Source organism: Callospermophilus lateralis, chromosome 18 (assembly GCF_048772815.1).
Source record: "Callospermophilus lateralis isolate mCalLat2 chromosome 18, mCalLat2.hap1, whole genome shotgun sequence".
NCBI lineage: Eukaryota > Metazoa > Chordata > Mammalia > Rodentia > Sciuridae > Callospermophilus > Callospermophilus lateralis.
In genome coordinates this window covers 54,821,503-54,835,064 of record NC_135322.1, presented here as the reverse complement: position 1 = coordinate 54,835,064, position 13,562 = coordinate 54,821,503, and the positions used below count along the sequence as shown (strand labels likewise).

General features: G+C 48.9%; 1 protein-coding gene across 1 annotated transcript in view; it reads right to left on the bottom strand.

The window, feature by feature from the left end:
- The window catches only part of St3gal2 (ST3 beta-galactoside alpha-2,3-sialyltransferase 2), a 54,299-nt gene extending 41,157 nt beyond the window's left edge, over positions 1 to 13,142 (bottom strand). Inside the window, exon 1 of the mRNA XM_076838518.2 lies at positions 12,983 to 13,142. The gene's annotated coding sequence lies outside the window, so the exon portion shown is untranslated. The remainder of the gene's footprint in view (positions 1 to 12,982) is intronic.
- Between the last annotated feature and the right edge of the window lie 420 nt (positions 13,143 to 13,562).

Below are 13,562 nucleotides of genomic sequence, written 5' to 3'. Positions count from 1 at the left end.
CCTGGGCCACAGGAAGAAGGAGCCATTTGCTACAACCTGCCTATGTCCACTCTTTATCCTGCAGTCCAGGGAGTAAATCACTCCTGTTCTGGGCAGCCAGACCCCTGGCCGGTGAGGCAGACCATCTAGGTACTTGTCTCAATTCTTGTGCCTTCCAGTTTGGGGATCTCAGGCACACTCCTCAACCTCCACTTCGAGACATGTAAATGGAATGACTCAATGATTCTAAATTCATCCTACATTCTAGCATTTAGTTTTTAACAGGCGAAATTAATAAACTACAGTAAACCCTTATTAGTTTGTTCACAAGGGTGCCTCTGACATGTAAGGCAGGCCATGGAGCCTCCACAAGGTCTCCATGGGCCTAAATACTTACCCCTACTTCTTCATATCATGTCTTCAAAGCAAACAACAAGCTTATTTTCCTTTAGGGAACTGTCTCTCCCCAGACTGCCATCTCTGTACCAGGAACCCTTGGCCTGACCAAGGCTCCAGTTCAGGATTCCCTACGAGAATCCCAGGAGAGGGCTGGGAGGATGGAGGGCAGGGGCCTCCTACCAGGTGAAAACTGGGGGTGGTAGCATTTTCCCTGCAGCCAGTCAGCCACACCCACAGACACATGAGGCCATAGATCCCCCTTTATCAAAGGGCACTTTGAGTTGGATTTTTGACCTTTATAATTGAAGAAGTTCAACTGACAGAACCTTGCACACACATACTACCATTTTCCATTCCATTTAAAAGAATTTTTAAAAGTCCCTTATTGTATCACTTTGCCATCTGACACAAAAGGGCTGACCTAGATTTGTACTTGAAACTCCCATCCTTGATAGGTCAACCCAGCTCAGGGGGCCACAAGAGCAGAAGGGGCCTGGGAAACAATACTCTGGAATTCCCAGCAGTAGCTCATTCTGGGCAAGACTAAAATCCTTCGTTGGCCAGGGACACTACCCCTATGTACAATCAATAAAGGAGCCTTTGATATGCATGGATTTCCAGGGTGGCCTATGGTCAACACTGCCCACTGCCAGAGTCCCCCAACCACAGGAAAGACTCATTTGTACCTTTTGTTGCTTAGCCATGCCCTAAACCAGCTGAAAACAGAACACAATCCTGGACATGGAGGGCTGTCTCTCCAATACTGCTGCTCAACCTCGAAGTATCATCTCTGACTTTTCAAATGATGCCAGTCACACTCCCTGAACACGACTCCTTAGATAAGGTTTCTTTTTGTTTTGTTTTTTGGTACCAGCGATTGAACGATTAAATTCAGGAGCACTTAGCCACATCCTCAGCTTGTCTTATTTTGAGACAGGGTCTTGCTAAATTGTTCAGGACCTTGCTAAATTACTGAGGCAGGCTTTGAACTTGTGATCCTCCTGTCTCTGTCTCTTGAGCCACTGGGATTACAGGCATGCTCCTTGCCTGGATGATGCATCTTAGAATCCCCAAACTTGAAAAAACTGCCCCAACCAAACTCACACATATTAAGAATTTCAAACCCAGTCCTACTTCAATATTCCCAATTTCTGGGAAAGGAACCACACCATCCATTTAGCCCTGAAACATAATGGTCATCTGGGACCCTCCCTTTCCGTGACTTCCCACAGCCAATCTATTACAAAACCCATTTTTTTTTTTAAACCATCTGAATCTCTAATCTTCCAATTTCTCTCCACAACTACAACCACCCATTCTATCTAAGAAATTGCCATCCTTCATCTGCAGTAGCCCCCCAGCTATTAAACCCCAGAATCTACAAAAGAGTTCCCCACCATGTTTCTCTCACAGGGAAGCCCAAGTAATCTTCACCAATGCAAATCCCACCTCCAACTCCTTCCAGCAAAGCAGACAGCCCCCCCAATGCTCTGGGGCAAAGGTGAGACTCCCTAAATACCCACAGAGCCCAGGTCTGCCTGGCTGAGTAGTAGGGACAACTTGAGACCAAAATGACACAGAGAGGTCTGAGAATCCCTGCTTAGCCCAGAGCCTTGACCCCTCTCCTTGGATGGCTTCAAATTCCTGGGTCAGGCTCTGAATGGACTCAGTCTCACCAGGATTGCCCCCCCTCCCCCTGTGCAGATCTCCTCTGACCCCAGAGGGAAAAGGGAGTGGTACCAGCAGGGGAAACCCAGCTGGGCTGAGGCCAGGGGCTGCTTATTTCAAGAACAGCAGATCAAACAAGAGCCTCACAATAGGCTGGCAGGAGCTGTGAGACCTCCCAGAGCAGGCAGCTGTCTAAGTAGAAAACCCAAGTCTATCTCTTCCCTCTTATCACACTGACCCCTGGCCACCTGGCAGTCTGTGGAGAACAAACCAGCATTAACAACCTCCCACCCGCCCACACACACATCTCTCCAGACACAATTCTATGTGACCAGTCCAGCCTGGTGTCTCTGCCAGAAAGCCTGCCCTTCTTCCCTGCCAGGGTGTGGCCTGGGGCTTATCTCTGGTCAGACCCCCCTGTCCTGGGCAATGATCCAAGAAATCTTATGCTCTGCTCAAACTTCTCTCCTCAAGGTCCCCAAATACCCATGCCTTTTCTGCACAGTGGTATGTGTGGCCCTTTCCTTACCACCTTCCCTGTCTACTGTGAGACCCTACCCTGTCCTCCCAGGTAGGTTCTCAACTCCTAGCAAATGTACCACCTGGTAATGATCAGCCTGAGATCCCACCTCCCACCCTGTCCTTGGGAAAACCTGGCTAGAGCGGAGCTTAGTATGTAAGGAGGAGGGGAATTTGGGATAGAAAAAACAGGAACCCTATTAGCCATCTCCCCAGGGCCTAATTGTGGCCAGTGTAAGAAGGGAAGAATAATAAGAAACCAGACAGGTTTTTCTGCCTGAACCTAGGACAGAGCCGGAGCAAAGACTGGGAGGGGGATGAGGAAATCCTAACAAAGGGAATGGCTACTAGCTGCAGGAGTCAGGTTCTTCAGAAGTGCCAGGGCCGGCTGGCTGCTGCTTAATGCATCCAAGCAGCTAAGAAGAAAGGTCAAGCCAATTTCTAGATGTCGAACACCACAGTGGCATTCTGGGCCCCCAGCTCTACCTCTGCACTCAGGATGTGGCATTCCTCTGTCAGGTAGACCAGATAATTTGAGAGCAAATTCCTAAGCCATTCTGTAAAATTCTTTTTTTTGCAGTACTGGGGATTGAATCCTGTCCTCACATATGCTAGACAAGTGCACTACCACTGAGCTACATCCCCAGCCCTCTTTTAAAATTTTATTTTGAGGGACTGGGGTTGTGGCTCAGTGGTAGAACGCTCACCTAGCACATCCAAGACCCTGGGTTCGATCCTCAGCACCATATAAAAATAAATAAGTAAAAGGTATTGTTTCCAACCACAGCTAAAAACTAATTAATTAATTAATTAAAAAAATAAATAGGGGCTGGGGATGTGGCTCACTGGGTTCGATTCTCAGCACCACATAAAAATTCAAAAAAATGAAGATATTATGTCCACCTAAAACTGAAAAATAAATATTTAAAAATAAATAAATAAAATTTTATTTTGAGTGGGGCACTGTGGTACAAACCCATAATCCCATGGCTCACACCTGTGATTCTAGTGACTTGGGAGTCTGAGGCAGGAGGATCACAAGTTTGATGCCAGTCTCATCAATTTAATGAGGCCCTAAGCAACTTAGGGAGACCCTGCCTCAAAATGAAAAATTAAAAAGGGCTGGGGAAATAGCTCATTGGTAAAGCACCCCTAGGTTAAATCTCCAGGACCAAAAAAATTTTTAAAAAATTATTCTGAGACAAGATCTCCCTAAATTGCCCAGGCTGGCCTTGAATTTGTGCCTCAGCCTCTCAAGTTGCTGAGATTACAGGAGTGTGCCACTGAGCCTCGTTTCTTCTTGCTGGAAATTGAACCCAGGGCCTCATAAGGCTATCACTGATTTACATCCCCAGTCCTCTTAATTTTTTTTTTCAAAAATGAAGACTCTTGAAACCCAGAGAGGGCAGTGACTTGTCTTGGGTCACGGAGCACTGAATCCCCTGTGGGTAGCTAAGGTTCTCCATAGTTTACATGTACCTGACCAGACTAAGCCACGAACCATGAAAATTGAGCCCCCTTGAACCACCCAGGCAAACACGCTGTTGCCCCTTTGGAAGAATCTAACAGCCCTGCTCTGAGGCTCCCAGGGCTGCTTTGGGGGCTGTCCTCTCCCCATTCTATATAAGGTGAATGGCAGGGTCGGCCTGCAGATCTGGGATGGTCAGGAATTGCTAGGACTGACAGTGTGCATAGAAAATGCCCTCCAAAGTCCCTCGCCCAGGTTGGAAGGGCGTGAAGAACACAGACAGCTGTTACCGTCTGTGCAAAGCACAGGAAATGCCTCTTGAGAGATTAAAACTCCCTTTCATCTTAGAGTTTTGCCACTGTTGCTTTAAGGTCAAGTATGGATTGCTTTTCAGCCACTAAGGAAATTCCTTCCTCAAACAGCTGCCATTTTGGTCTTAGGCTGAACCCTTCGACACTATTTATCTGCTTGACATTTCACAGCATCTTCCTAATGAAGTGCCCTCTCCACTGGAAAAGTCGGAACAGGGTCCCCATTCCTCTCCTCACCCTCTTCAAGTTTTATGTCTCCAGCACCATCTCCCCTACCATGGCACCCGGGAACTTCTCCTGAGCTACGCTGGAGGCCCCAGGAATCAGCCAAAGGTTAAATAAGCATGAATCCAAGGAAATACCAAACCTCTGGGACAGGAAGGAACAGAGAAGGCCAACCACCAGAAATTCCCTTGTGGGTGGCAACCCAACCCGGGCTGAACCTCACACAGCTCCCTAGAGGACCTAATAGGGCTGGAAGGAGGGCCCGAGGCTCTTAGGAGCTCCCTCTTGCCTTTCCACCCGGCCTCACAGTCTTTGGTTGCTGTCTATTTTCCTGTGCAGCCTAAGAATTCAAACACCAACCCGCAGAAACGTTCATTTCCTTCTGACGCTGGTTCCAAGTCACCTTCTCCATCAAATAACAGGTACTTTGTCTTTAACTGGACTTGGATGGGAATGGGGGCCACTTACAGCACAGGAGAGACTCAACATTCTACTAATGTCCCTTTCAAACTCAAAGGAACCTGGCAAAGACAGCAAGAGGGATTGGAGTGGGAAAGGCAGCATGGGGGGTGGTGACAGGGGCGCGAAGATGGTCACCCCACCGCTGCAATTCCCTTCCCTATGCCTCTCCCCACACTCTTCCTCTCACCTTCCCCTCTCCACAACCCCGTTCCCCTCCAAATTCTCTTTAACCACGAAAACAAATAACTGGTTGATTTTTCCTCACCAGAGCAGTTCCCTCTAGACCAATTAGCTATCTGCAGTTGCTGCTGGCTTCTTCCTCTGAAGGCTGCTGACTTGCAAAGGCTGGGGATGCTGCCTACCACGGCGTCAGGAGTGACACCTGAAGGATTCAGGAGAGAAGAGGCAGAGCAGTGTGAGGGCTGCCTCCTGGGGTCCCAGGGCCGGTCCATACCTCCAGGGCCCTGGAGCCCTGTAAGGCTAAAGAGGAGAGGTGACTTCATTTGAGGATGGCCTCATTCTTGAGCCCTAACTCACACAGCGGTGAGGCTACCTTCTGTGTCGCTCCTGCACATCCATACCTTTTTCTTAAATAGGAAGGTAGAAAAGAAAAAAAGATGCTAAGGACACAGCTCCTAACCTAGGCAGAGTTGAGAAACAGAGGCCTCCTGGGTAGCTAACAATACCTTGAAGGCAAGAGACCCAAGTCCATTGGTGAAGAGGGTCTTATCTGCCTGCCCTAAGACCTGGGCTGAGGCCCCTCTTAAATTTTTCAACATCAGATGCCAGAACTATGTGTGTTGTGTTGTGATAATATTAGTATTATTCAAATAAAAAGTTAGCATCCATATTAAAATAAACAGAAGTGATAATTTTTTCTCTAGATTTCCCTCTTCTCTTGTCTTTCTTGGTAGTGCAACTTGCATTAGTAGATGGGATGATATCACAGAGATTAGAATTGTGGGAAACAGCACTTCTCACTCCAGGAAGACGACCTTCTGCTCTGGGAACCACAGGGATAACACGTCCTTCCACATCACTCCTCCTGAGTGGACCCTGTTCCCTCCTTCCTGCCCAGTCCTGTAGGAGGAAATTCCCCCAGGGCTCAGCTAGGGAAGGCTAATGTGGCGGAAAGCCCAGTCTGTGTCCTAGGCCAGATCTGCAGTGGCAACATGAAGGCTCGATTGACAACATGTTGCAATTACAATAATGATTTACAAATAAACAAGAAGAAGTACTTGAGAACGGCTGGTCGGGGACACAGGCAGCTGTCCCTGGTGAGTTCAGCATAACTGGAGGAAAAAAAAAGCCTGTTTTCCCCAGATGCAGGGAAAGTTCAGATTCTCTCCTTGTGAAATGTCACATGGAGATGTCTGTCCTGATAGTTAGCAAACACTTGTTGTTACCAAGCTTCTGAATATAGAGAGAGGAAAACAGTAGTCCCCAGAGAGTTGGGCCAGGCCCTTTCCTTGGTAAAGGGGGGTCAGGTACAAGGGAACATGGGGGCGGGGCAGCTGAGAGGCTTGACAGGGAAGGCAGAAGCCCATCCTGGGCTGAGGTGTGGAGGGAAGAGATGTGACAGGGCTGAGCTGGCCACAAGGCCCCAGCTGCTTTCAGGATGTAGAGGGCCTCTAGGGTCTGTGGCCCCACCTCCTCAGAGTGAGTCCCCAAACCTCAGGAAGCTCCAGGTCAGAAATAATGAGCTCTAGGATTCTGGGTATGCAGTTAGCATCCACATGAAATCAAAGGCACATCACTGCAAACCCTTCCTCCTCCTGACTGCCCATTTCAGCTAAAGAAGTCAACCTTCATCACCTAGGCACTGAACCGTCAAATTCTAGCCAATCAAGTGTCTGTTCCAGGAGATGATGCCCAGTTTCACAGCCTCTCTTGCATTTCTACGGCCAAGTTCCAGCCTTCATTACATTTCACCTGCACCCTATCTGAGCTTTCTGTATCGTCCCTCCCTTCTCCCTGATAACCCAGCCGTCCCTTGCTGCACATCAGTCTGCCCTGGGCCTGCTCAGAAACTTGTCACATTAAGTAACCCCTCCGCCACCTGCCAACTCAAGTTCTTGTCTAGCATCCTTCTGGACTTATCTCTTGCTGTGTCTACAATGTCCATTTTCTCTTCTTCTAGGGACATTTTTTGGGGGGAGGGGTGGGTACTGGGGATGGAACCCAGAGTCTCATGCATGCTAGGCAAACACTCTACCCCTGAGCCACATCCCCAGCCCTGGGACTTTCCTTTTTGAAGACAGTGGGGAAGGACTGCCTATCATGCTCCGAGTCCTTCTTTCACTGAGGGAGGGCACAAGGCCTGCGCTGGGCCAACCAAACACTTCCTCTCTGGAATGTGAAACTCAAGCTGTGGTGATAAAATTACTGGGCACAGCTGGTACAGATTTATCCTGGTAAAAACAAACAAAAACAAAACAATACAACAGATTTTTTTTTTTTTCCTGGCCGCAGTGGTACCCTCACAAAACTAGTCATTGCTTCCTGCCACACCCACTCTGAGACCCTGAAGGGGATGAGGGTTGATTAGTCATCCTACTAATTCTGCTAGTTCTCACAGCCTTCCAGGAAAGCCCTTTCCTGCTAAAGTCTGAGCCCTAACACTTTTCCTGTGCTGGGGCTCAGAAATACCCCAAAGGCCTCAGAAGCAAAGTTTCTCTCTGATCTCTCCTGTTTCCCTGTCTACCCCCAAGGCAAGCCATAAAAATCAGAATTTCTCATCCCCAAAGCAGGTCATAGAAACTAGATCCCCTTTTCTCCAAAGCAAGTCATAAAGCCTAAAAATATTATTTTAACCTTCCCCTGCCTGCTTTTCTGTCACTGAGTTGGCCATAAAGAAATTCTCTGACCTATCTTGTCTGATAGTAGATCATAATACCTCCATTTCCAAGGGGGTCTTGCCCCATGCCCAGGAGGAAGGAACCCTACACAGAGAGGCCAAGAAGCATCTGAATGGACAAGTCCTGCTGGGTTTTTACACTCAGTATATTAGCATTAGTCACATCCTTTTGTTTAATCATATTTCTTCTTCTTCTTTTTTCCAGCATTGGGGATCAAAGCCAGGGCCTCATACATGCCAGGCAAGTTCTTTAACCATTGAGTTACATCCCCAGCCCTTTTAAAATTGTTTTAATATTTATTTTTTAGCTGTAGTTGGACACAATACCTCTATTTTACTTATTTATTTTTATGTGGTGCTGAGGATCGAACCCAGGGCCTTGTCCATGCTAGGCAAGCGCTCTACAGCAGAGCCACAACCCCAGCCCCCCAGCCCTTTTTAAAATCTTTTTTTGTACCGGGGATTAAACCCAGGGACACTTAAGCAGAGGCTGCCTTTGAACTCGAGATCCTCCTGCCTCAGCCTCCTGAGCTGCTGAAATTATAAGCATATCCCACCAAGCCCAGCTTTCCAGCTATATATATATATATATATATATATATATATATATATATATATATATATATATATTTTAGAGACAGGGTCTTGCTGAGTTGCTTAAGTCCTCACTAAATTGCTGAGGCTGGTTTTGAACTCTATCCTCCCGGCTTAACTCCTGAGCCTGTAGAAGGAAACTATAGCCTCTGGGATTACAGGCATGCACCACTGCATCTGACTCCTTTTTAAAATCTTGAGACAGGGTCTTACTAGTTGTCCAGACTGGCCTCAAACTTGTGTGATTCTCCTGCCTCAGCCTCCTGAGTTGCTGGAATTACAGGCGTGCACCACCACATTCAACTTGTGCAATCACACTTCTACATTCCTGTCCAAGCTTCATTCAACCTAAGCATAAAAATAGATAGTTCCCAGGGTCTTTGGGTCTTCAATCTGCAGGCTCCCATGTCACATAAAATTATGGTCAAATAAATTATGTTTTTATCTTGTTAACTTTTTAGTATAGTTTATGAACTTTTTGGCAAAGGGTACCAAGAGCCTTTTTAATGGGCAGGAAGGGGATCACCCCCTTTCTTGCCCTTACATCTGCAAATAACAAAGAAAATCTTCCCTATGCTCTAGTAGGAAGGGACAACTCTCTAAATGTGCCCTGTGATGATCTCTCTGCACCTGGTAGCCTACATACTCTCCAGCCCATAGGCGCTACACATCAAGGACTGTCCCCAGTGCTTCTTCTGAGCCCTCTATATGAATCACTTCTATCTCTTACAAGCCACTGGCTCTACCATCTGCCTTCTACTGTAGATATACTTGTATTCTTGTCTTATCCTCCTCCCACTGTGACTTGATCATTGTTGTCTCTTTCATCATGCCCAACACAGTTCCAGGTCCCCAAAACTGCATCAGACTTTTTGGGACAGACAACCTTAAAGGACAATTACAGGTTTGCTAACCACCATAGCTAAGTGACTAAAAGCATGGGATGTGCTGTCAGAAAGTCGTAAGTTTGAATCCCAGATCCTGCTCCTAGCTGTCTGTATTTGAATAAGCCTCACACAATGTGTAAATCTCAGTCCTTCACCTATGAAATAGTGACAATGATGCCAATTGCACACAATGTTAACTGGGAGGATTCACTAACAAATGAGCACATCTAGCACAATGCCTAGCTAGCGGAAGTGCTCAATGAACAGCAGCCCATTGTTGGAGCTATTAGTGGAAAATGGTCTAGCAAATATTCAGACAGAGGGTCAGAACCAGGAGTCTTGACTGCTGTGTGACCCACAGTATATTTCTCTGTTCCTCCGTAATCCTATCTAGATCTATAGCTACCTTCTATCTATGTCTACCTCTCACTGTCCTGTGAACAGCAGATATAAAATGTTTTATAAATCACCATGTGATTCTCCTGCTTGTGTAAATTTCAGATTTCACCGGGCATGGTGGCACATGTCTGTAATCCCAGCGATTTGGGAGGCTGAGAAAGGAAGACCACAAGTTCAAGACCAGCCTTAGCAATTTAGTATGGCCTAAGCAACTTAGCGAGACTCTGTCTCAAAATAAAAAACATAAAGAACTGTGGATGTGGCTCAGTGGTTAAGTGCTCCTGGGTTCAATCCCCAATACAAAAAATAATAATAATAAATTAAATAAATAAATTTCAGATTCCCAGCATCTGACCAGTGTGCAGCTGTGGCAGTACCTCACCTGGCAGGTACATGGATGCACTTGTTCTGGGAGATGGGCATAAAGCACATGAGGGCCTGGCTCAGCTTCTGTGTTACTTCACTGTGCCCATAAAGCCACCCTTTTACAAAGACCGGAGTCCTAAATGTCCTGGTTGGTCATGGGACTTGCTTTCAAATGACAATAGGGCTATGGTTAGAGTAGGACTGGCAGTTCAGGCACCACAAGTCACCCCTCTCATTAACCTAGCCAACCCTAGGTCATTAGAATGAAAGAATGCAGCTGCCAGAAAAGGCGAGGTGAGGAAGTAAAGAGGAAGGAAGTCTCTTTTAAGGCTGGGGTTGTGGCTCAGCTGGAGAGCTCTCGCCTAGCACGTGTGAGACCCTGGGTTCGATCCTGAGCACCACATAAAAACAAATAAACAAAATGAAGGTACTGTGTACAACTAAAAAATAAAATATATATAGACTTTACACTTGCCTAGATTATTTTGCCACACAACTTTAACGGCCCCCAAATATTTGTTTTCAAAATATTAGCCCCCAAAAGCTGGGTAGAGATGCAAATTTTAGACCCACCCAAACGAACTGGGTCAGAAAATTTTGGTAGTGTAGTCCAGATTCCTGAGACCCTCTACTTTGACTCAAGCACTTACTGAGCACCTATTATGTGCCAAGGATTGACTAGGTAAGGGTATTTCAGGAATGAGGACACATTTGAAGAACATCTGTCTACTGGGGACCAAAAGTCAAGTACGCAGATATCATCGAAACAAAGCAAAATGTGAAATAGAACAATGCAAAGAAATTTGTTTTCTTCCCCTCACCCCAGACCCTAATACCCCAGGTTTTCTCATGCCATGAAGAGAAACCAGTTCCAGGACTGCCTGACCTCCTGACTCTGCCAATCCTGCTGTTTCAATGTCCCTAATCCCAGCCAGCCTTCTCAAGAACAGGGGTCCTCAACCTGAGGCTTGGTTTGAGGAAAATGCTCCTGTGAGGCCACATCTAGTGGTTCTTAGGGACTTCAAAATTGACTGTACCTGAGGTTTGGGCTCAGAACTTGTCTAGGGGCCTAAAGCATGCCACAGCACATTACAGCACATTACAGCAAAATACTCCCGGGCAGGGTCACTCCCACAGGCCCCGGGCAAGTCTGTTGGTGTGTACAGATGCAGACATAAACACTGCACAGACAGTTGGCCCCCTGGCCTCTCTTCCTCCATTCTCAAGTTACAAGGTTAAAAGCATCCTATTCACAGCCAAGTGGGGAAGCATAGGAGGAGGGGGTGCTGAAGCAGGGAACCATCTGGTTCAGATCAAGACTGCTCACTCAGGACCCCTCCAAACACTCAGAGCATCCCCACCTTTCCTGATGGCTCACAAGTTTCCCACCCTCCTTTCCCTTCTTCCTGCTGGGAAACTGGGAATTGGAGTAGAAAGGGAAGACCCAGAGGAAAATTTGCCAGAAAAAAAAAAAAAAAAAAAAAATGACAAAACAAAAAACTGAATTGTACAAACAAGTCTGTGGTGCCTCTCTGAACCCTTGTTCCCTCTTCCCTTCAAATTCTAAACAACAGGACTAAACTTCTGATTCCCACATACAGACACCATGCCTTCCTCCACCTAGCAGGAATCCGTTCCTGAAAGGGCAACCCCCTCCAAAGTTAGCAGCAGAAGCCAGAGAAGGTTGTGAGGTGTGGTCTCCCAGAGTCATCTTATGCCACCATCCCCGTAAAAGTAGCAGTCCCTTCCATCTCAGAGGGACTTCCAAGTCCATCAGGCATAAGAAGAGAAAGGGACGACCAACGAGATTCTAGCCATCAGAAGTGTGGGTTGCTGGCTAGGAATGACTGTTCCCCAGGGCGCCCTGAACTCCCCTCCGCAGCTCTGGCTAAAAGAGCCTGCAGATCTCTTTCAGCCACCAGCACCTCTCTCCTTTCTCCCAACACCACCTTAAAACTCTGTTCTCCAGTCCTTTTGAAGGCAACTGGAAAGCAAAAAGCTAGATGGGTGCAGTTGGCAAGAGATACAAACCGAAAGGCTAACTCGAGGAAGCAGCAATGGGTAGGGACTCCTAGCCAGGCAGAGAGGGCCAGAGTGGGCTATGCAAAGAAAGGGGTGGGCAATGGCAACAGAAGTGGTAGAAGAGCTACAGGGGAGACTAAAGTGAGCTCAGCCCAGACCTGCAGCAGGGTCAGGAAGTTTGGTCCAGTCACAGGGAAATGACTGGAGAGAAGAAATGAATCTTCCATTTCAAGTCATAGAATGGACAGAAGAGACAAAAGACGGGTTCAGGCCAGAGTCCACAGGTCTGGCAGGTGGGTCAACTTTCTGGCTTGCACCCATGCCTCAATTCCTCCAAAGTAGGAAGGAGGTCAAGCTGCCAAGTCTTATCTAAGAGAACTGGGCCACAGAGCGTAGGGGGTCTGTGACAGGTAGGGGAAAGGCTGATGGTGCAGACAATCTGTGGCCCAAAGGAATGAGGCAGGGGTCTCCAGATGGAGCAATGGCCAGCACGCGGGGGGCTGGGGGCATAAGTGGACTGAAAGTGGGGACTGGGGCAGGCAGCTCTTCAAGGGCTGGGGCTGGGGGAAGCCGGCAAGGAGTGGAACAGGAGTGACTGGAAGGCTGGGAGCGGCTGGATGTGCAGAAGCAGAAGGCGGGGACAGGGATCGAGGCCAAGGCAAGGGGACCCCCGCCCACACGGCGCCCTGACCCTGGGGAAGTTGCCGGGGTGGATCGGGCCGATCTGGGCCGCTGAGCCAAGCCCGTTGCCTGCAAAGAGGTGGCCTGGGGCAGCTAGGGGCCCCGGGCGCCCCGCATCCCGCCCGCCCTCATCCCGCCCGCGCACCTCAATCAGCGCTGGGCGCTGCGCGGGCCATGCTCGCCGCTCCTGCCGCCGCCTCCGCCCGTGCAGAAAGCCGCTGCTGCTGCCGCCGCCGCCGCCCGCGTCCGGACCCGTTACCTCCGTGGCTCTCCCGTCCGCCGATCGCGGGCCAGTCCCGCCCTTGCCCGGCCCTGCCCTCCCCGAGCGCCGCCGCCGCCGCCGCCTCAGCCCGGCCCCTCCCCCCACCCCTGCCCAGCAGAAGGGAAGGGTGGGGGAAGGGGGCGGGTGCCCCCTCCCCATTCACATCCTCTGGGGCTCTCCCTTCCCGCCCCCTCCCTTATGCGCGCGGGCATGCTGGGATATGCAGTTCTGCGGGCGCCCAGCCGCCAGGGGCGCCCCGCATGCTGGACTACCGCTCCTAGAAGGCAGCGCGCGCCCGCCCCAGGGATTGTGGGCTTTGTAGTTCGGTCGGGGCTCAGGGGGATACAGCGCAGGAGTCGGGGAGTCTCGGTTCCCCGAAGGCCGGGCTCCCAGCGACTAAAGCAAAGGCCGTCGAGTCTGCGGTGCCCCGGGCTCGGGTTGCATACCTGGGTGCTCAGAGGGG